This window comes from Lonchura striata, chromosome 1, assembly GCF_050655825.1.
Source record: "Lonchura striata isolate lonStrDom1 chromosome 1, ASM5065582v1, whole genome shotgun sequence".
Lineage (NCBI taxonomy): Eukaryota > Metazoa > Chordata > Aves > Passeriformes > Estrildidae > Lonchura > Lonchura striata.
In genome coordinates, this window is record NC_140703.1 from 14,771,878 (window position 1) to 14,794,967 (window position 23,090).

The 23,090-nt window shown below is 40.8% G+C and overlaps 1 protein-coding gene across 1 annotated transcript in view; it reads left to right on the top strand.

Annotated features, from left to right (window-relative positions):
• The window catches only part of LOC110476613 (uncharacterized), a 116,175-nt gene extending 100,798 nt beyond the window's left edge, over positions 1-15,377 (top strand). Inside the window, exon 12 of the mRNA XM_085558537.1 lies at positions 11,800-15,377. The gene's annotated coding sequence lies outside the window, so the exon portion shown is untranslated. The remainder of the gene's footprint in view (positions 1-11,799) is intronic.
• Positions 15,378-23,090: the final 7,713 nt, after the last annotated feature.

Genomic DNA, 23,090 nt, shown 5'->3' on the forward strand with positions numbered 1-23,090 from the left:
TCTCAGCCAGCAGACCACAGCACTAAAGTTAGAGTTTGGTGAGCACTGTATTTGAACTCTGTTAGGAACTACTGGGGCAAGAGTGTTTAGTACACATTTTAGTCTGAGTAATTTTCAGAAAAGCAGTCCATGACATTGTTGACGGTGAAAGGCAAAGGAAAATTTTATTGTGAAGACAAATTTTGCAACCAGAGGGTGCAGCACCCTATTAATTCTGAATGCCCAGGATCCCCTGGGTATGGCTTATAGAAAAAGATTGAAGATGTCCCTTGGGAAACCCAAGGAAAAATATATTCCTAATAGAATTTCCTGTATTGTGTTCAACTCAGATATTAAATATATCCATGACAGACAGATGACCAAATGTAAGAATTAATGTCTCAACCCACAGTGATATATAAATATATATATATATATATAGTATTTCCACTTACATCCAATGCTGACGTAAATTAGAGTAAGGGTATAGCTTCAACCCATTGTTCATAAAGAAGAATAAGGAGCACATCACACAAGAGAAAAACAAGTGTATTACTGATGGCAGGAGTTCTCTGACCCAGCCTTCAGATTTGAACATCCAGCCTACCTTGACACTATAAACACACTTGGAGAAGGCAGCAGCTGTGTCTAAATAACTGCAATTTGCTACAACACTGGAAGATAGAAAATATGAAAAGCTCTTCAGAAAACATCCCTAGTATTATGTCATTAAAATGTTTTTCAGTTAGTGATTCAAGAAATTAAGGCTCTAAAAAGATGGCTGTGGTGGAGGACCAGAGAACCTAAGCCTATTACTGAAATCCAGGAAGGAACCAGAAAATATACACTTGTTTTCTCTCTCTCCTTTCAACTTGCAATTTACTTCCCAGCTGAAGAATCATCTCCTTTCTCAGCATGTCTATAACCCTGTGCCAGTGTCTGCTCTTATCCTTTGCCTCCTTATATCCCTGTTTCATTTTTTCATCTTCATCTTATATCCACTACCAGCTGTGCAACACACCAAAGGCTGAGTTCACTGGGTGGGTTTGGTCCAAAGGGAGGAATGGAATAAGTCCTTTCACTGAGAGTGCTCATGGCAGAGCCAAGATGTCCTTGGTGAACTTTCTATACTCAGTGCACTAATGCAGGTAGACACACTTTTTCAACCTAGGAACTTATCTGCAAAAGAAGGGAAAGGCCTCTCCTGAAATTGATCCCTTTGGAGACATGTTTTGTTCCAGTTTTTCTCTTTTGTATATAGGTAAAGGAGCCCAAAAAATTTCAACTATGTTCCTAAAAGACAGGATTTTACAGAAACATTTAAAATAATTGGAAAATAAAGTTGGACTTCTCAGTGTTCAGCTGTTCTAGCTGAACCTTTCTGTTGATATTTGCAAATAAAGCATTTTTTAAGTTTTTCTGTTGCATTTTCTTACCATTTTTCTACTCAGTCCCAGTTCTAACAGTTAGGCCTTTGGGCAGAGGAATCAAGGAACCTTGTGGAGACAGTGAGCCCAAAAGGACCAAATTGTCTCAGAGGCTGGTCAAAGATCTTTACCTTCTCATATATCCCTCCTGGCCTCAGCTTGCTGCTCCTCCAAAGCCAGCTCTTACCAGCTGTGCTTCAGAGCAGGCATGCAGACAACATATCAAAAGAGGCTTTCAGCAGCCTGCTCTTAAACTTGGTTTCCACATAGATGGGAAGAAGACATTCAGCTCTTTATTTTACACAACCAAGGGACTTGGGCCACATTGTCTTGAAGAAACACTTCAAGTACCGAGAATTGTTGAAATTATCCAAGGCTTACTGGTTGCTAAAATATTCCCTCCCATATGCTGAGTGTCCACTTTGAAAACCTTGCTCATTCTTTCCTGCATCTGGCATAGATTTCCAGAGGGGTGGGGCAGGCTCTGCAGTCAGCATGAGATGAGCCCAGCTTCACAGCTGCTCTTTCCTTCCTCTGACAATGCAAAAAATATCTTCAAGGAGGGAATCCCTTTTAACATGCAAGTGGTGATACCAAAGATGCTTCAGCTTCTCATCCTCCCTGTGACAGGGTCCTGAAGCAAATAGTGCAGCTAATATTTACCCATAGGCTGCCCTCCTCCAGTCTGCACCCCTTCTTTCAACTTCTGTTGTGACTGAGCTCAGTGTAAACACCATAAAATTAAAATATAGTTAGTAATTTATAGTGAATGATTCTCTTTGGTGAGCTTCACCCCTTTTCAGATATTTTTTCCAGATAGCTTTGATTTTTATACATTCATTTACATTCAGTTGATATGTGCTAAGTAGAATTCCAGTCACAGACTATTTTTCCCTACTTTTGATAGCATTTCTGCATCCTGACAAAGCTGGCTGCATACAATGTTTTGCAGTAGGGTAAAGAAATGATACAAGGGTCAGAGTATTGCCCATACATATAATGGAAACACTGAATGTTATGATCTAAACAGAAGGGACAGAGGCACCAACAGATGTTGAAGTTTTAGCAGAGTTTCTTAGAGAGCTTATGTAGCTAGACCTTAAACCCAACTTGAGAATACTTAGGTGTGGCAGACCTCAGCCTTGTTATGTTCTGTATGGAAAGAGATTTGCTTATTTAAATAGAATATAAACAAGATGCAGATTGCATCCAACTGCAGGTGGGCAAGCATTTTTAGGAACATCAAATACAGCCATATTGTGCCCAAGGAGAGATTATTTTTTTTCATACCTTGCCCTACCCTCTTCAATGGTGACATTATTGGGTGATAACAAGTTACCATTGTTTAGGGCATCTGTGGAAACTGCTGGTGTGAGGTCTCTCTTTGTAGGCAGAGATATAGCCAAGGATCAATAACATGGTTTACCAGGACCCTCTGTGTATCAGAGTTGGAAGAGACCCTCAAGGGTCATCAAGTCCAACTCACAAGTGAATAGCCCATACAGGGATGGCACCCCCAGTCCTGGGGTTATTGACACCATGCTCTAACCAGCTAAGCCAATAATCACCTCCAAGAGTGGGATACACACAACTCCTTTTTGATCCTCCTAAAAATTTCACTGAGATGCTGCTGACCTTAGCTAAAATATACTAATGAGATGAAAAAGAAGAGAAAATTAAGCATATTCCATGCATGAGCTAAGAGATGGCAGTGCAGTTTCTCCAGTCCACGCAAAGTGAGGATTATCTTGAGCTTAACAGAGAAAACTGATGGAATGGATGAGGTTTAGACTCTGCTCAGCCAAACTTAAGCTAGATCTCCCTGTCAAGATTAGTCACACAGCCAAGACACTTCTCTGGGCACACCAACCCAGCCACCGAGCAGCAGCAGATCTGGCATTTCAGGAAGGAGCTTAGAGCGTGCTCTGGGAGCAGCAGTGAGCACCAGGGCTAAGTGGGGGAGTAGGGGTTGTAGAGGAGTGTCCTTGGCTCCTGTTTAACCCAATTTCTTCCCTGCCCATTCCTCTGCCCAGCTCTGGGTAGTGGGGAAAGCATCAGCACCATCAGGCAGGTCTGACATCTGTCCCAGGACACAGCAGGGAGCAGTAGAGCTTTTCTTTCCCTGCACTCCCACAGCCCAGCTGGGCCCAGCTGGCCCTGCACACTCACACACTGGGAAAACAGATGAATTACAGTCACTTAGACTACCTGAATTAAGCACTGAGGGCCTAAGTGCTTTAGAGGAGTTTTGCCTTTAGAATAGTTTTCTCTGCCTGTTACTTCTCAGCAAGAACATTTTTGATCCAACTGCTACTCCAGCTTATTTTACATGGGGCTATAATTTTCAGTGCCTTTCTACCAGTGCTTGTTATCTACTGAGATAGGAATGCCTCTTCATCTTTTTCAAACAGTGTAAAAACTATACAAGCAACTTGATTTCAGTCCAAATCAGCTGGTACAAAAGATGCATATATCTTAAGCTACCCCTATGCAGCAAGGGATCAACCTTCATTGCATCAATTGCTTTTGTGTTATTTGCACCTCAGTTTAAGCCAGGAGAAGTGTTACCATGGCTGACCAATTTTTAAGTGAGGATTTACCATCTCCAGGAAAAAAAAAAATTAAAAATAAGTATCTTTAATATAGCAATGATCAAATGCATTCAGTGCAAGGAATTACTATCTGCCTGTGAATTGCTCAGCCTGGAGGGATCTCAATGAGTCCTGGGTGACTGAAGATAAATGTATTAATTTCTCTGTTTGCTTCTACTGGAAAGATTATTTGTGGATAATTTTGGCGGAGGTTTTCCCTCCTTGGCCCTTCCTCAGCTGTTTATTCTCAGTTGTATGGATTCCTACTATTGTGAACCTGGAGCAGCCTGATTTAACATCTGCTAATTACTGTAGGTGGTTTCCTTATACCTAAACAAAATTAAAATGCTAAATCTCCTTTATTCGCAGAGACAGCATGGTCAGCTCTCGTTCAATAGTGGAGTTTAACTCATAACAACACACAGCTGAAGCAGAAATTAATCAAGAAGATTAAGGATGGCTGAGTGTTTGTGGCTTTTGTTTGGTGGATTTTTGTTGCTTTTGTTTGGTTTTGTTTTGGGGTTTTTTATGGTGATTGTTTTATTTGGCTGGGGTTTTTCTAAGATATTCAGGTATTGAAATCAAAATGGAAAAACAAATTCCTCCCTTTTACACTCTTCTCCCTAACAAAAGTCAGACCATTTCAAGGGGGAGAAGAAATAGTAAACAAAGAATATTTCTTGCTGATGGGTCAGCCCCAGTTTTATGTAGGCTGAAAAGTAGATTGTAATCCTGTGAAACAGCAGCATACTTTTGTTCCTCCCTCCCTGCCCCCATCCTGAAAACACACATGGCTTGACAAAATGCCACTAGAACGTGCTTGAAAACAGTGATCTCATTGTGAAGGCTGAAAACTTAGGGCTCAGTATAGTTGGATGATTGAGAAGCACAACATGCTCAACAGATGTAAAAACTGTATAATTCATGACTTTCTCAAGTGGGGAATGAGCTTCCACAGCCAGTTACTAAACCGCTGCAAGAGGTGTAAAATATCCAGCGATTTCCTACGCGAGTGCACCAACTATTTCAGATATGCACATACTACTTGTGAGTTTTGGCCAGTGGTCACTGGGGTTATTTCTCTCTGCTCTGTTCCATGCTTGTTTTGGGGTGTTTTAATGAGAGAGGAGAGACTCAGCATTTTATCCTTCGTTTTCCTGTTAAATGGCAGGAAGGTGGGGGGAAAGGAACAAGCAAACAAACTCCAAGCAACTTAAGTCCAGAGAAAACTTAAAAGGAGATTACAAACCTCGGACTTCCCACTTGTCTTTAGTGAGCTGGCAGGAAAGCCAGTTTAATCCAAGTGGGTTTGTTGCTCCCTTGGGTCTGCAATCCTACAGACCTCCCTGGCAGGCTCTGTAATTTTGGAAAGTTAACTGAGGCTCACACGATCCTTTTTCATTTTTTTTTTTTCTGAAGAGTTTCCATCCCTTGCTTTCTTCTGAACCTCAGAACCCAAAGCAATTCATTTCTGAAACTTTTTTTTTAAATTTCCATATTTTCTTCCTTTAAGCAGCTCTCTGTGCTACTGCACATAGTTTCTGCAGGGCCTCATAGGGGAAGGCTGCTGAAATTTCTTGCTTCCAGATCCAGCAGGCAGCTGGAAGACATTTTACCTTTCCATGCTACAGGTTAGAACCATGTCAAGGCTGCTCTAAATCGTGCCCAGAGGACTTCTTGCTCACTAAGGACTGTCATTCCCACCCTGGCTGCACCTTCTCCAACTCCAAATATAATCCCCCCAAACAGGAACAGCCATCCCCACCTTTCTAAAACGACTTTTTTTCAATGCTCTTAATAGAACTATGTGGCAGAAAAAATAAAGAAAAATTAATTAAGTGCATTAGTACAATCCTTGGTGCCAGATTGCCAGCATCTGGTCAGAAAATAGGGAATTAGCCTGAGAACCAGGAGAAAAAAATATATCAAGCTTGGCCCATCAGCCGTGCTCCAATATATATGCTTTAAAAGAGGATCTTTTCACAAGAAGAACATGAATGAGACAGAATTATGGCATATCCACCACCTCCCAGAGTTTTGAAGAAGTCTTCCCAAATCAACATGCCTCTTTAATTTAGACTGCAAAGAGCCTTCTCAGCAGCTCCCCAGCCTTCACAGCTGTTGGCAGGTAGAAGAAGATGGAGCAGGAGATAAGGGTAGAAGAGTGAATATTCCTTTCCTTTGAAAGCAGAGGCTGATTTAGAGATTTCATTTGGCACCTGTCAGAGATTATTGTGATGTTCATAATGGCTGTCCCCAAGCATTAGTTTATCACTGCTGCCATGTAGCAGCCATGCATTTGGGAGAGTATTTTCATGCAAAACTTCACTTTTAAAAACCTGTAGCTTCCCCTCCCTCTCTGCTGTTTTGGGCAAAAATTTCTCATACTCACTGAATGCCCAAAGTGCTTTATTATTTCTGGCCACGTCTAAACACATCCACGTGTAAAAAATTGTAGGTAGTCCAGCTGTTACATATGGTTAAATTCTTTATTGAGATGGAATAAATCATCTCCCTTTCTCTCCTCTCTTTCTTTTTCTAAGGCTTCAGATTTGGCAGGAACCTACTACTGAATGCTGAACTCATGCCTTGTCCCAGTTGAAGAATTTTCATTTCACATAACACAGGAATAGCATGTCAGGTGTAGCAAAATTTAACTGCAATTAGTTTTCCTTTTTTCACTTTGGCCTCATGGAAACAGAGCAAGGTGCACGACTTCAAGGAGGTACTGGGTGACAACAGACAGATAGTCTCACTGACTGGCAAAGCAAATCCTTCTATCCCTGTCCCAGGAGAATGAGGGGTTCTCCCCTCCTCCTCCAAATAATCTTCCTGCTGCAGTTAAAAACACCTTTGCCTTTCTCATTTTGATCCCCTTCCTCCTACTCATGAAACGTCTCACACATTCATGCACAGAATGAGCAACTACCAAAAAAACCAAAAAATCAGTGAAGATGCTTAATTCAGTATTTCAGAACTGTAAATACAGACAACCTCCCTGCCAACTTTGCAGGCATGACCAAGCCACATTGTATAGGTGATGGTTTGGTGAGGCTGAAGTTGCAGGTAAAATGGTTGCAGAGCCTTGGCTTTCCTTTAGATTTAACAAGTTAAGCTGCCCAGTTTGTCATTTGGAGAAACATTGGCAAAAACTAAATGCACATTTTGTCCCAAGTTTGCATTAGTATTTTAGATAATGAATAAAATAGGAAATGTAAAAGATTTCTTTTTCATAAGATTCCTACCCGAATTCAGCATGTCAATCCATATTCTGCATGTCTTATTCTTGTATTCCATGACCAGGGACACTCATCAGAAAACTGCCAATTTTAACAAAGCTTCTCAACTTTGTCAGACAAACAACTCAATGTCCTACATCTTAAAACCTCTGATCTTTATAAACACAATTTTATTGTCACAAGTGACAATACTAAGACTTCAAGACACTATTACTTAGTAGTAATTGTATGAGAAAACTTGCACTATGCACACATAAAAAACCCTTCATGACTTTCCTGGTTCAGAAAGGACAAAAAACCCATAATGAAAAGAAAAAAGCACAACTTCATTTAGCTGACAATCAAAGTGTATTTTTGCTGTGCCTTAGTACTGAATAGCAACACACACACTAAGATGTGGCAAGTCCATTGCTCATGTAGTAATTGTGGAATTTATTTTTTTTTTTGAGTGCTTCTGTAGTTGAGATGGCTTACGCAGCCCATCCACAGCTGATCCACCTCAAAGAGGTTTGCTTGAAGTGTAAGACACACTAGGGAGATGTTTATATTCATCCTCAGGTTCACTGTGAGAAATCCCTTGAGCTGCAGTCTGGGCAAAACCCAACAGCTCTGATGTCAGTGGAGTATGTCCACTCCATTGTGGGCAATGACACTGACTTCAGTGGAGCCAAACACAATTTGTGATTACTTCATTAAAGGAAAGACACACAAAGCTAGCCCTTTGCTGCCCATTCAAAATTAAGAAAACAACCATTGCCAGAATTTGCTTATCATCAGTGTGATCTTGAGTTTGTCTTAAGAACAGGGCATATCTCTTTAATTAGGAAAAAAAATATAGTGGTTATTGTTTTTGTTCACATTTCCCCTTCTCCAGAAGTGTTGCAGTTAAAAATACAAAGATAGATCATCCATCTCCATGGAAACCAGAGGACAAGCCAGTGCTGAAGGATATATTTCACCTGGATTGAATCAGGTAGCTCATGCTGGTGTTGGTGCTTCACACTGAAGCTGTTGCATTTTCAGACTCTGTTACCTGAGCACTGGCTCTCCCCTGTGACAACAGCAAGAGTTAAAATTCCCAGTACAAGTCATTTCAAGTGACATCTGGAGGACTCTCTTCTCTCCTGAACAGGCAGGAAGGCAGGGTTGACACAAGAATGAATTTTAGGAGATGAAATCATACTCTGAAGATATGATTTGACAGTTTTGCTGTGGTCTGAAGCTTGGCAGCCTGTGAAATTATCTTGGAGTTACTGCTACAGTCCAAACAAGCAGGACTACCAATGTTACTGGGGTCCCTGCTGCAGAGAGGACAATGGCAGGGGTGATGTTTCCATCCAGGGTCACTCATCCCTGCCTCAGCCATCTCAGGTCCTCACCAAAATCCATTGACTTTCAAGGAACCCTGCCAAACAACTTTACCTGCTAAAACTCTTGGCAAGAGGAAAACCGGGGAAACAAGGTAAGGCATAAAAGTCCTAGAGGAGATTTGTCTTCTTGTCGGTTACTTCTTGTTTGGGAATCTGGCATAATCTGAAAGGCCCTGCCATTATTTATATTTTTCCTGTATTTATAATCATTTGTATAAGTATCTGGTGTTTGAGGACAACCACTTTAAAAACAAAACTAAACATTGGCTCAGACCCTATTCCCAAATATTCTAAATAACAAAATCCTTCTGAAAGCATATTGTGACCTTGCTTGGCATTGCTGCAGCATGATTACCCTCCAGTCTCTCACAAGGAGAGGTGAAAGTTGGATACTTTAGTCTGGCTTACTTAAAGACCTACTAAAAGTAAAGACTACTTAAAGACTTACTAAAGTAAACCCAAAATAATGAACTAACTTTGATTGTTAAATAAACGTCTTTGAGATTGTTATTTTAACACATCTGGTAACATGAAATGACCTATTCTGAGTCGGTCAAGCATCCATGTATGCAAGTCCCAAATCCTCATAAGCACAAAAGAAGCCACTCCACATTCTTATTCCCCATTTTTCTTCTGGTTTGGATAATTTTAACCAAAATTTTAACCTACAGCACTTGTTTAAGTAGGTGCTTGAAGAGGAAATAAGCATAAAGGACAAATGAAGAGTAAATACCTGCAGATTAAGGATGAGGGAATAATTGCTGGGCTATGCAAAATACTTCCATTGTACGGGAAAATCCAAAACCAAATCAATAATCTTTATTCCTAGAACCATTCAAATTCACCCACTCACTGCAGTGCACTTCTGGGAAATGTCACTGCTGGTGTCCAGGTCTGGCAAGAAGGTAAGAGCTGCTCTAAAGGAGGACCTGCACTCAGGGAAGCTTTTGTCTACTGAAAAAGTCAACAAAGGCCATCACTGCATGGTCTACTGTTTGAAGAAAAAGGTAAAAATTCTCAAACCCTGTGAGGGTAGCTAACCCAAATTTCCTAAAGTGCTTAAATTGTCCAAATATATATTAATAATTCTTCTGAATTGAAAACAATTCAGATATATGACTGTTTAAGTTTGTCTTAAAATATTCCAGAGGTGAAATTTCTTGAAAGACAATTAAAGAAATGTGTGTAAAGTTTGGGTGAATAAAAACTACAGAGCTCCCATTTGTCAAAAAACAATATATCAAATTATGGCAAATCAGATTATTGTAAGGTCTTTGTATACAGTAATACTACATTGGTCTCACACTCAGCTTCCTGTATTTATAATTTGGAGGCATTATAGAGCTATGAATTCCTCATATTATTTTTTAGCTGTCCACAACTTCTGCCTTCTGTAACTCTCAGCAATCAAAACTAATCCTGAAGTCAGAAAATCAGTTGGTAGTATATTAACGTGATTCAAAAATGCTTTTGAGGATAATATATTTTTTAAATATGTATCAAAATACATATGCACACAATGTATACCCATCCCACACTAATCTTTAAACACACATGCATTGAGTAAAAAATTCCAAATATCATATTATATATTATATATAATATTCCTTTGTATATACATATATATTTTATAAACAAAGGCAATATTTAACTTTCATTCTACTATAAATCTTGAGGTTTTACAAAATATTAAAGTGACAGTCATTTTTTTGCTTTATAATACCATAAAGTAAGCTTTCTTTCCTGAAAACCCTACATTTCATGTGACCTTATAAATCCTATATTAATTTGTTAGATCTGTGGCCTGGAATAATATGAATGGTTTCCAGAAAAACCCATTCTTCTCTTGAATTGGTGTAATGAGCTTTACTAGCCTCAAAGTCAGAATCACCCTTTTTAGTGAATACTATTTTAATGCAGTTAAGGAAGAATCTGTTACCAAAATGCAAGTGGATACTATATCCTGAGGACTTCCAGACACTCTTTCAATATTAATAAATATTCCCCCAAAAGTATTTAACTTAGGTATCCTAACTCATTGGGAAAAAAAAAAAAAAACAAAAAAAATTGCAAAATCTTTTCCACTTATGTAGTGGAGCTGATACACAGAAAAATTCTGCAGTTCTTTCAGACAGATGTCTGGTTTGCCAAAAAGCATCAAACAGTAGATCTAGACAAAGCAGTTTTTTTGTCATGAATACCAGTGTGGTCTCTACTTACAGGCTAGGGAAAGATTGCTAATTCTAACATGGCACTATCAGTCCCCTGAACCATCTCTCTGCCTGTGTGGTGACAGTGAATCCAGGAAGAAAAGGGAAGTCATTCTTTGATGAACCTACCAAGGAATGGCTGCTAATAAAAAGTAAAAAAAAAGAAGGAAAAAAAATTTGCTCTATTGAACAAATCTTGTGAGTTGTACTAGGTGCTTCAGCCCAGAAATTTTACCACTTACAAGGGAAGCATTATCATTGAAATATGAATATTTGACTGTATTTTATTGATCCCTAATCCACATCCCTAAATAACAAGCATTGTCACTCAAGGATATCAACATAAAACCAGCAACCAGGAGTTAACCTAGTAAAGGCAGAACCACCTCCTGCCTTTTGCTTCCTGTTCTGCAGCTACAATTTTCAGAATTCCCATCAAATCAGTCAAAAACAAGCAGCTGGTCCTCTGTGATCCCAGAGAAAGTTAATGACTCACTTTAAACTGTGGTAATTGATAAACATGCTTTTCATTCAAAGGAAAGCAAGTATTTTCTTCATATTTCCAGGACATAGGGAATGCCTAAAGCCAAATCTCCTACATAAATTACTGTGAATGGATAGCTAGACCTGTTTCCATTGAATTTCTTCATCCTGAGTAGTTCCCATATATTACAAAATAGAAGTCAACACAAGCGAAGGCAGCAAAGACTGGCACCCGGGGCTGGGTTAATCCCTGCAGTAGTAGGGTTGAAATCCTAATTTATACTAGAATTTGGACAGCCAACAGAGCAATTCAGAGCTGCTCTGGTATCCCTACACAGCACCTGCACCACAGAGGATGGCTGAGCTTTGCACAGACAAGGTTGATCCCTCGGCAGGAGGAGGAGCAGATTGTTGCATGTTCAGTTTACTCTGGTTCAGGATCACAGGAGTCATGGAATGAGATCTCAAAGCCCTTTTTTGACTTTACTGCTCTGTTTCAGGGAAATTGGAAGAAGAACAGTGATGTTCTGGAAGGAACAAGGATCCTGAGCAAGGATGTTACTGGAATTCTGTTCAGAGTTCAATCCCCATTACCCGCAGGTGCCAAGCTGAGATCATCACACTGAACAGAAACAATTGGCCAGAATCAAACACAAGCAGAAGGAAATTATGTTTGCAAGAGAAAATATCATTTCTGGGAAGCAGTTGCTGCAGAGCTGTATCCAGTGGTTGAGGGAGTGCACCAAGAGATCCTGAAGGACAGACCACAAGTTCAGGACCTGCATTCCTGTCTGACAGGCTGCACTGCCTGTAAGAGACCATGGTAGGTCAGAGAGCCCATCAGCTCCTCACCAACAAAGATCTGACTCCAATTACACCAGTTCTTGTCTTTCCATACAAGATTACAGATGTGGAATTTAACAGAGTAAGAAATAACTAACCTCAAAACAAACTGCAAAACCTGAGATTTTCTCCTGTTGCTTCTCCAAAAATCCTGAATTTTAAGTCTTCCCTTTCATGACAGCCTTCAAGGTTAGGCCTGGATCCACCCATGCATCAAGTTTTTCATTGTATTCTCATTTGGTCTCAGAAGCTCTATTTGGCACTGACAGCACTTGAATAGATGTTCTTCATCTTTGCCAGGCTCAGGACAAAATTCCATGGAATTCAGTGGCAGCTGAATCCATGCTGACAACAGCCCTAAGGCACTGACACTTTGGTGGGTCTGTACAGACACACAGCCAGATCTCAAAAAAAAAAGCAATCAGGTAAGTAAACACCTCAGCAACTTTTCTAAGGAAAGAGATGGCAACAGAACTTTATCAACTGGACTGACTTTAAATTGGCCAACAGAGGTCATCTGGTTCATTTTGAGCTGGGGAGAGCACTCAGATGCTTCCATGGTAAAGACAAGACATTGCACAGAACAGGATTTTTAACTACAGGTGCTTGGCTGCCAGGCTGAACTACATTTTTTTGTTAAACACCAAGTTCTGAGGAATTTCAAGTCCGTAACAGGTGGCAGCAGGAACCTAGGACTCCAGTGTTGAATTTGTTGCATGCTCACTTTCTGAGATTTAAGGGCACAAAGGAACCACTAAAGAAAGTCAGGCTTGCCTGACAAAGCTGTCAATGCTATATGCAGTAAAGGTGCATGCATGACTGTATAACATGTGTGAAATAATAAAATAATAGGTAGTCTTAACATAGGTTTTTCTCCCACCCTAAAGCACAGGCCTTGGGAAGAAAAGAATGCACATTAACCACATATTCCAGGAAAGAACTTCCTCCAGATCCCAGGAGTTTTTGCTTGTAAATTTGGAAGATGAATATCCAATTCCCAATGGACTGCTTTAAAAAATTCAGTTGCTAAGAAAATAATAACAAAAATCAGGGACTCCAAGCCTGCACTTAAAGGACCTTAGCCATCAACTGACAAAATCAATATTTAAAATCATATTCAAAATTAATTACAAAGAATCAACTATGCACTAGTTATTCAGTTGAGTATTTTCCCATAAATGTCAAGCTAATGAGAAGGCATTATTTATAGATATATAGATAGAACAAGTGAAGGACTGACTGATGCAAAAATTAACCACTCCTGCTACAACCAAACATTATAATACAGCTCAATTCTGCTCTGTCACTTCAGAGGGGCATTTTCTATGTGTTTTTCTCCATATTGCTTTCTGGAAATCTCAATGTGGCACCTTTCCTCAACACATGACCCCTCAGAGGAAGAAACATTTTGGACATTCAGTTGCTTCTTCAGCTACCTGTGATTCTCCCATGTTTGCACAGCAAAGAGGCAGGACGAGGAGGTAGCATAAGGGCCTGTGAGTTCCTATCACTCTTAGTGATAACCTCACTTCAAATGGGATTTTAAAGTGCATGGGAAAGGCTGTGGTTACATTTAAACCCTTTTCCACTACCACTGTGTGTGCCCCTCCCAGTAAACTGTGTCTGGAGTTACATTAAATCAGCAATAAATTCACCTTCTTGGCTCATTCTTGAGCCTCATCCTACTCCTCAAGAAGAACTGTGCAGGCAAAACAGCCTGGAGGCAGACCCAGAGGCACACCAGAAATGCTGGTGCTCAGGCATCATGCAGGAGCTGAGGCCACAACCCAGGACAGCTCTGGTTTTTTCCACAATCTGCAATTTCTCAGCAGGAAACTGTGTCCTGGCTGCTGCTTTACCACAGGTTTTGTAGGACGGCCTGAACCAACACCTTTCCAGGATCATGCTCATCCTCCAGTTCACCTGTGCTCTAGGATGGACAGGAGCACCACTTTTGGGAGTTCTTTCCCAAAGTTTCTGCAGCCATCGATTGTCAGGGCAGCACCTGCATGTGGAGGGCACCACTTGTTGTGTTCTGCAGGATCCCAGCCAGGCTGTTTGTTAAGCAAATCTCCATGGCACCAGACAAATGGCTTTCAGGGAAAAGCACCTAGAAGCTGGCATGCACTTCAGCTCAACCATTTTGACATTGGCCATTACCATGGGTTCAGACTGAAAGAAATCCAATTTTTCATAGAAAGGAAATCCTAAAAATAACTAGTCTGGCCTCTACTTAAATATTCATTAGGTTCAAACAAGACCCACTTATGCTGAATTGTGACTACTTTTTCAGTTAGAGATAGGTTAACAAAGGGAAGAAGGAAATAATAAATTGTGGCAAATAGAGTATTTTAGTCAAAAAATGCCATACAACCCATCCAAGGTCTGAAACTTACATCTGCCAAATGCTTTTATTTTGACAAATTACCATTTTCTAGGAGAGGGTCAGCCACCAGCTGTGCTCGCATAAGGCAGAACTGTATTTATTGCACCCACTGCCCAGAAATAATTGCTACATTGGTACCCAGCACTGAAATAAGCAAAAGGCAGAAAATTAGAGGTGAAAAATAGCAAAAGAGGAAACACTAGATCAAGTAAATCTGTTACAACACTCAGATTCAAGTAGTCTGTGTCTTGGGTCAGGCAAATAATAATTTAAACTTCTAGCTCACAAAAGGACTCAAGGTGTCAGATAATTAAGCCTTTATGGAAAAAGCCATTGATTTCTGACCTGGGCAGTGATTTCTTTTGCACTGGAAGGGGTTGAAACAGCAAACCAGATTACGGAGAGCAAATAATTGCAAATAAATAATGTTGCACCAGCATCGTTATCATGTACTCGTGTCCCCTGAGACACAACAAGGATAGGTATGTCTAAAGGCCCACACAGGTAGTACAAATCACTGTACACAGGCAAGTTGTCCAGATGTCTTTTAAAAAAATGTACCAGACTCTGAGGGAAAAGGATGGCTTTATTTCTCAAGGTGTTACTTCTCTGTCTTCATTAATCAGCCTGCCAGAATTGCTGCCATCTCCACAGGCTGCACATCCGTGGGCCTAGACCCACTGGCTCTAGAATTTAATGCAAAGCATGCTTTCAGCATATTTCTATGATCCTGCCTTCTGTTCTTTGAACAAATGGGATTGTTCATACTTCCAGAATATCGGGTATTTATTTCATAACAGTGCCGTATTACAGTGATGTATGCTTACAATAAAAAAAATGCTGAAGTGATGTATTTCCTAATTATATTCTCAAAGAATTCACATCCAATGCTAGCATATGAACCATGTCCCAGAAGTAATAATAGGGGTCCTCTCCACTGGCCTGGGAGGGAAAATAAACCCAGAAGTCATAGAAAATTATATTTAAAATTCTTTCTAGAGGGTAAAGTGCCCTCTTAGGTGGCTCTTGAATAAATGGAAAGGAGCCCACAGGATTCCTGTCGTTAATTTTGACAGGGTTTGGATCTGTCCCTATTGTTTCATTAAAAACTGGAAATAAGTCTTGTCTACTCAGATAATTTGAACCATACTGTAGCTATGCTAGTATAATTCACTGCAGTCCAAGCCTCCTATGGGGATAGAGGCATAAATTCATATTATGTGAAAGGGACATAATCCATAACTGCATTCACAAGATGGCTCTGGCCAGAACAACATTTATTGATCAGAAAACCACCTGCCTTCCCCTTTCCCAACCCAGTCATGCACATGGCACAGCAGCTGTTCGTCGGGGCCCTTCTTTCCCACACTCCTCCTAATTTGTGCCTATCACCCATGAGCATGCACACAGAGCCCTTCAGCTCCCACTTGCAAGGTCTCTCTGCTAATCCAGAAAGTCAGGACACAAAGAAAAAAAAAAAAAAAAAAAAAGGGTGGGGGGAAAAAGCAGCTATTAAATACAGGAGCAAGGAAAAAAAATGGCAAGCAGCCAAAATATTTCACATAGACTTGAACTGCTGATGCTACTTCTGGATATGGCCTGTGTGCCTCAAAATGGGCATCTCTGACAGATTCCTTAAAAGTAAGGAAGTGCTTAAGTGCCTAACAGGAGGACACATTTTAAAATCAAAACCACCCCCAGACATTGGAAAAAGACCAAAAGGCCAGTTGTCTTCTGATCTGAGAAACCCAGAGAGGTTGTGGAGGTTTTCACTTTGGAGATATTCAAAAGTTGTCTGGACAGAGTCCTGAGCAGTCAAGCCCAGGTAATGCTGTTTGAGCAGGAAGGTTGAACAAGGTGACATTCAGGGGTCCTTTCTCATGTCAAGCATTCTGTGAAAAAGTGACTGAGCCCAAGTCCATATGGGTCTTTGGAGCCACCTCTAATATTCTGAACAAAAGCATAACTGGGCATGTACAGTGATTATTTCCAAATCGCTGTCTTCCTTTGCTCTCCCCCACTAAAATTCAAAGTTACCTCCTATAAGCTTTAAAGATTGTTTTGAAATAACTGTCCAAAAATATACACATGTTGTGCATAGCCCTACAGAGCTTGAAGCAAAGCAAATTATAGGCTGGGGTGAATGTAGAAAGCTGAATCAAAACATATCTCTGTACAAAATGCTTGTGGCTTAGCAAAAGGGGTCTTTTTCTTTCCTCTTGTGGTTAAAATGTATTGTGTTATGAGCCAGTGGCATACTATGAAGCACAGAGAAGAAACCATACTGGTCTTTTAAACAGAGGGTTTGGGGACCAAAGCTAATCCACAGAATATTCAAAATACCTTTGAAATTGAAGAGTTACACTGCTGTCTCTCTTCAGATGTCTGACAAACAGCCTCATACTAAATTTTATCATCATGCTCATGACATTTTATTATACACAACATTATGCATTTTAGCAGCATTCAGAGACAGGGACAGGAGAAAACATCTCTGAATTCTGACCAGAGTCCATTCCAAGAAAATTTAAAAGGTCAAGTTTTATTCTCAAACCAACCAATAAACAGGTGCAGCTGCAGGTTGTGCTAGTTCAGAACACAACCAGATTAACTCAGATACAGATATTTGAATATCACAGTGCAGGCCAAAACTCACTGATACTTTGACCTGATCCCACTAAAACCAGGCTGTGTGACTTCCAATGCCCTGGGTCCCCCAGTGCCCTGACTACATTATGATCAGAGAGGGGTTTTTTAATCCCTTAGGCTCATATTTAAGATGTAAACTTGGTCTCTCTGGTTCATCACCCAGACATGAAAGCCTGTTCTGTGTCTTTCAGTAAGAAGAAAGGCTGATCAATTCATACTGGTATTAACAATTTCTGCTATGAAAATGTCCTGGATACTATTTCCAGGTATCTTCCATAGGATAATCTTCCATAAAATGCAGCTGGGTGCTGAAGCAAGCACCAATAATTTCTGTATTGTGCACCAAACTGGAAATAATTTGTTGCCCCTGAGAGTCATGTGTGCCACAAGCCATTTGGCTGATCCCCCTCATACACACAGGTCACATTTTGAAAGGTTCCTCACAAGGAGTCATTGGACAACTTAATTTGCACCAATCACGTGGCCTTAACTTCTGTTTTGGCACCTCTCCTCCCTGCATTCCTAGGGTTGAATAGCTGGCTGTGATTTTCACTCCATTCCATATTAAAGGTGCCAGAATACAGCTCCAGAAGGAGAGAATATACAGTCTGCTTATTTTTAATAGGCAGATATTGCTCCAAGTACAGTCCTCCATGGATGTGTGTAGTACTGCATTTACATAGCCTCAAAATAAGGAACATTTCCATAGTAAATAAATAAATGTAAAATCTTGTATTTCTCTGGTGCAGTAATCATTCTAGTCCACTTGGACCAAAATCCATCCTCTCTCAGCAATCTGTGTTTTGCTTTAGATTTTTAAGCCTTCATAGCAAAAAAATATATTTTAGTACAATTAAAAGAAGCCAAACCAAAAATGACCACAGCTCAGCTTTAAGACTGGGGTCTAGAAAATTCAAGAGTTTCTATATTCAGCATGGCTTTCTCCAGGTACACATGGCTGGGGAGGGGGAGTCGCAGTCCTTTTTTGTTTAGTTGCTTTTTAATTGGTGCAATAGTAGAGCAGATAGATAAGCAAAAGCTTTCTCAGAGCATCTCATGTCTCGTGCTACACTATATGGTATGCCCACTTCAGAGGCAGCCAACTGGTTTTAATCACCCCAGTAGGAGACCATCTTACTCCTAGCAGAAAAGCTTCAGGGGAGGATAAAAAAAGGCAAAAAATAATTTCAAAAAGGAAAACAAACTCCAAGCTGGCAAAGGCACAGTTATCCAGATAAAGTTTTACACTGGGGTCCATCTATTCATCCATTGCTGGAGGCTGTCCTGTGGGAGTCAGTTTATGCAGAGGAAACCAGGGTCCCCTCAGGGTCCTTCCCAGCATCTCCAGAGCAGGGCTCTGCTTGCTCTGGGCTGTGCATGAGCAACTGCTCAGCACAAAGTGACAGATGGGTTTCTCTGAAAGGGGTCTCTGCACTACCACCATCAAAGAGGCTGCCTAGGGCCAAACTACAGGTTAAAGGCATTTAGCTCACAGTTAAATCCAAGAATGCATATATAAAAATAAATATATTTATGAATTTATTATCCATAAATACATAATCTCTCAAAGTCTCCTGCCACAGTCAGCCCCTTGCCTCCCCTCACGTCTGTCTCCGTGGAGCAAGAGTTGGATTTCTCATCCTGAAATTGTGCTTAGGTCACATCCTGGGGGCAAGGAAGGGCCAGGCCAGAGAAAAGGAGTGTCACTGGGACACTGGTGACCCTCAACAACAACTCTAGCACTTTCTAAGCTCCTCTGATTTATGCCAGAGGCTTGGTTTGCCTTTGAAGAGGATGGCTTTAAAGTTCCACTCAGCCTTCCATTAAACAATTCAACCACATCTTCTGTTCTCTAAATCTGTTGGATGCTTTAAACAGATTTATTTCTCCAAAAAAGTCACTGAGTCACAGGAGGTGAAATGATTTCCCACTCTGGAAAGTATTATCTCCCTAGAGTACCTACACAAGCTCCAGTGTAGTTTTCTACACCCTGTGCCTGCAGTACTCTTGTTGAAACATCTGAGGCCCAAATTTATGCTGGAACATGTGCAATAGGAGGCAAAATTTGGCTCCCCAAGTGTGAAATAGCTCAGTTGTCTACTGACTCTACATAAAAAAAAAAACCCAAAAACATCAGCTTCTTGGAGAAGATTAATTTTAAAAACACAAAGTAACAAGGAGGTGAGGAGAGAGAAAAAAGAAAAGAAAAAACTCACTTAATTTTTCACACCCAATATCCATTTATAATGCTCTGCTGAAAACACTGATATGTGATAATGTGATAAACTTATTTACCCCCAAAATAAAGCAAAATATTTTCCTGCTATCTTGAATTTCTCTTTCATCTTCCTAGCTAATGTTTATAAAGCAGGTGTTGATACAATCAGGCTTAATTACAATTTACAGGAGCAATCCTTATCATACCATCTGCATTCAGGTACCTCTGAGAGCCAGCAAGAGCTAAATTCTGCATTTGACTGGAGCAGCAGCAGCTCTTATGCTTATTTTCAGTTTATATTTAAAAAGAAACCAGACTTAGCTTCCCAATACTCTGATAGAAATGAAAACAGAGATCATTCAACGAGATTTGAATCCAGTTCAAGCAAAACCAAAAGCATTTTGGGGACCCTGCAGGACTCTGGGCTGATGAGGAGCGGCTGCTTCTGCTGCACATTCCCAGCCGGGCAGCCTGTGCTGTCACCCAAGCCTGGGGAAAGGCAACTTTCCTAAAGATCCAGCCAAACCTGCACCACAAAAGCCCTGTTGACAACCCCAGGCACTCGGTTCCAAGTGCAGTGACATTTTCCTGGCTCGTATGGTAACATAGATGGTGTTTAAAGAGAGCAAATCACCCACGGGCTTTGCATGCAGCAGAAAATGAATTGTTGTGGAAGATGGGAACTCCTGAGAACATCCCTCTGCTCCACCACTGAACCACTGAGCACACCCTGAGCACATCCCTCTGCTCCAGCACTGAGCACATCGTGAGCACATCCCTCTGCTCCATCACTGAGCGCATCCTGAGAACATCCCTCTGCTCCACCACTGAACCACTGAGCACACCCTGAGCACATCCCTCTGCTCCAGCACTGAGCACATCGTGAGCACATCCCTCTGCTCCAGCACTGAGCACATCGTGAGCACATCCCTCTGCTCCAGCACTGAACCACTGAGCACATCCCTCTGCTCCATCACTGAGCGCATCCTGAGCACATCCCTCTGCTCCAGCACTGAGCGCATCCTGAGCACTTCCCTCTGCTCCACCACTGAACCACTGAGCACATCCCTCTGCTCCATCACTGAACCACTGAGCACATCCTGAGCACATCCCTCTGCTCCACCACTGAGCACATCCTGAGCACATCCCTCTACTCCATCACTGAGCAAATCCTGAGCACATCCCTCTGCTCCACCACTGAACCACTGAGCAAATCCTGAGCACATCCCTCTGCTCCACCACTGAGCGCATCCCTCTGTTAATTTCTCTGTTCCACCACTGAGGGCCACCTCGGTGTCCCAGTGATCCCAGTTCCAAATCCAGCTCTGAACCCTGGCTTCGCTCATCCCTCGAGCCTCCCGCCACGCATTCCTCCCTCCCGTAATAACCACGGAGAGCAAAGCCCGGGGATTTCTCGGAGCAGAGCTCTGAGTGGAGGGGATAAAGCTGCAGCACCCGATACCCCGTTACATGAAAGCAAAAGATGCCAAAGTCTTAAAGTGCTTTGGCAGAAAGCTAGCTGTGTATAACTAAGAATGCAAGCTCTGTGGTTACTTTAATCCCTGGAATAGCTCTGCAGATTTCTGAGTAATATTGCACAGGGCAAGTTTGGCTGTAATTTTTCTTTTATGTCTTTAAATTACTTACTGGTGTATGGCCTTTTCTTTTCTTTATATGAGCTTTCTGCTAAAACATACAGGAGAAGGTGAGGAAAAAAAAAGAGTATCTGTCTGAAAACAACTTCTACTAGAGAAAACTTGAATCCTGGGAGAGAAATTAATTTCAGTAGCTGCCCAAGCAGCCATGCAGCCCCATCTAGAAAGGATACATCTGCTGCCTCAAGGAGTTTTTCAAGGAAAGGAGCATTCAAAATATTTTTATCAGTTTTATTGCTATTTTTACTGTCATTAATTGATTCTGAAGCTGTCAGAGCTGCACCAACCTATTTCTGTATCATTGTCACTCTTCTGTGTCCAGAGAAATAATATCAGGACAGAGATGGAATAGAAAGGGGAATTGTAGTTGCATGAATTGTACAGATGAGTCGGAGTTATTATAGGGTATTTCAGAAATATTCTCCCTTCCTCCCAGCTTTCTTCAAACACAGACTTAGCATCTGAATACAAAAGTTTAGTTTAACAGAGAAAAGAGAGAGAAATGTTTTATGATTTCCATATGTTTTGGTACCTTTAAAATAAAGGCATGGTAATACTTAAATAGTATTAAGCTTCAAACAGCTGGTACTGTGTTTGTTGCTATAATCATCTCTCTAATTATAGTGGAATGTGACAAAAAAAAAAAGTAAAGAAGGGGGTTGCTTTGACAGCTCTGCACTCAGGGCTCCCAACAGGCCACCAATTAGAACCTGGAAAAAGGAAGGAACTTATAAAAACTAATGACTGCTCAGCAATGGGGTATAGATCTATTTTTGTTATAAAAGTTCTTTTTTCCCCCTACAATAAATCTAGCCTCCTTTAGCTACAGCAACTTTATTTAGGTCACGTTCATGATATATAAACAAAATTAAAGATCTCTTTGTCAGTCAACACTTCCCTTCTGTTTTTTTCTATTATATCCCCTGGTTTCTACAAACATGCAAAACCTGCCCTGAACCTAAAAGTGAATTCCTGGTGATGAATGAAGAATATTCTGATTTTCAGAAGTTCATGATCAGTCTGAAGGGCTTTAGTCAGTGGTTCTGTGTAAATCTGAACAAAATTATCCATGCCCCACGGCATTCAGAGAACAGGTTTACAATGCACTTATCCAGCCTCTAACCACCAATGAAGATTTCTTTTTTCTCAGACTCAGTGACACCTCTCATGCTTAAGGAGATAAACTTATATACATACACCATAGAACATATACAGTAATGCTGAGCACTACCAATGTTACTTAAAGCAGCATGAAAAAAGCTTAACACACAGAATGAGATGTGGAATATGATCCACTAAGGAAGTCAATTATCCCAGTGCAAGGTTTAATCCAGCTGCGCAGAGGTTAATGGGTATCTTTTCCCTCACTCCAGTGCAGTTGGATTTGGCCTAAAGTACTTTCTCTGTAATGAAAAGTGCTTTTTGCCTCTGCTGCATATCTTTTACTGCTGCTCTGTAGCTTCCATATCTTGTCTTTTCCACCACTCTGTTGTTGACGTTTTAAAATAAAATTGCATTTCCAACGTACAAGCATGCGAATTCAAAACTCATTTAAGTGAAGGTAAATAAAGCTTTTCAAATGTTTTCAGACCTTGGTTTTGGTGCTTGTCTGAGTCTATTCCACAATACTTGGCAATTCAATTTTATGTTTTGAAATTGCACAGAATGTTTTTCCACAGACAAGACTTGCCTAGGAAGTTCAAAGAAAGCCAAGATTGAACAGGCATTTTTTATTTTTAAATCCCTGCATTGAGGTTGTTTGTACCCAGGAGCTCTGCTCAATGACAGCTGCACAATGAGAGCCTCAGCTGGAGGAAGGGTTTTGCTGGTATTGTTTGTCATTTCAATGTGAGATGGTTCTAGCAAGAACCACTTATCTAGAAACACACATGGCATAAAAGTAATTTTGGCCTCATAGCCAAAAGACTCCTTTTAATTTAGCATTTAGAAACACAGCTCTTGATGGGAGAGGTTCCTCTTTTTTGGTTGGGGGGGTTGATTGGTTGTTCAGTGGCTTAATCCTACTTTACTTAGGAGCAA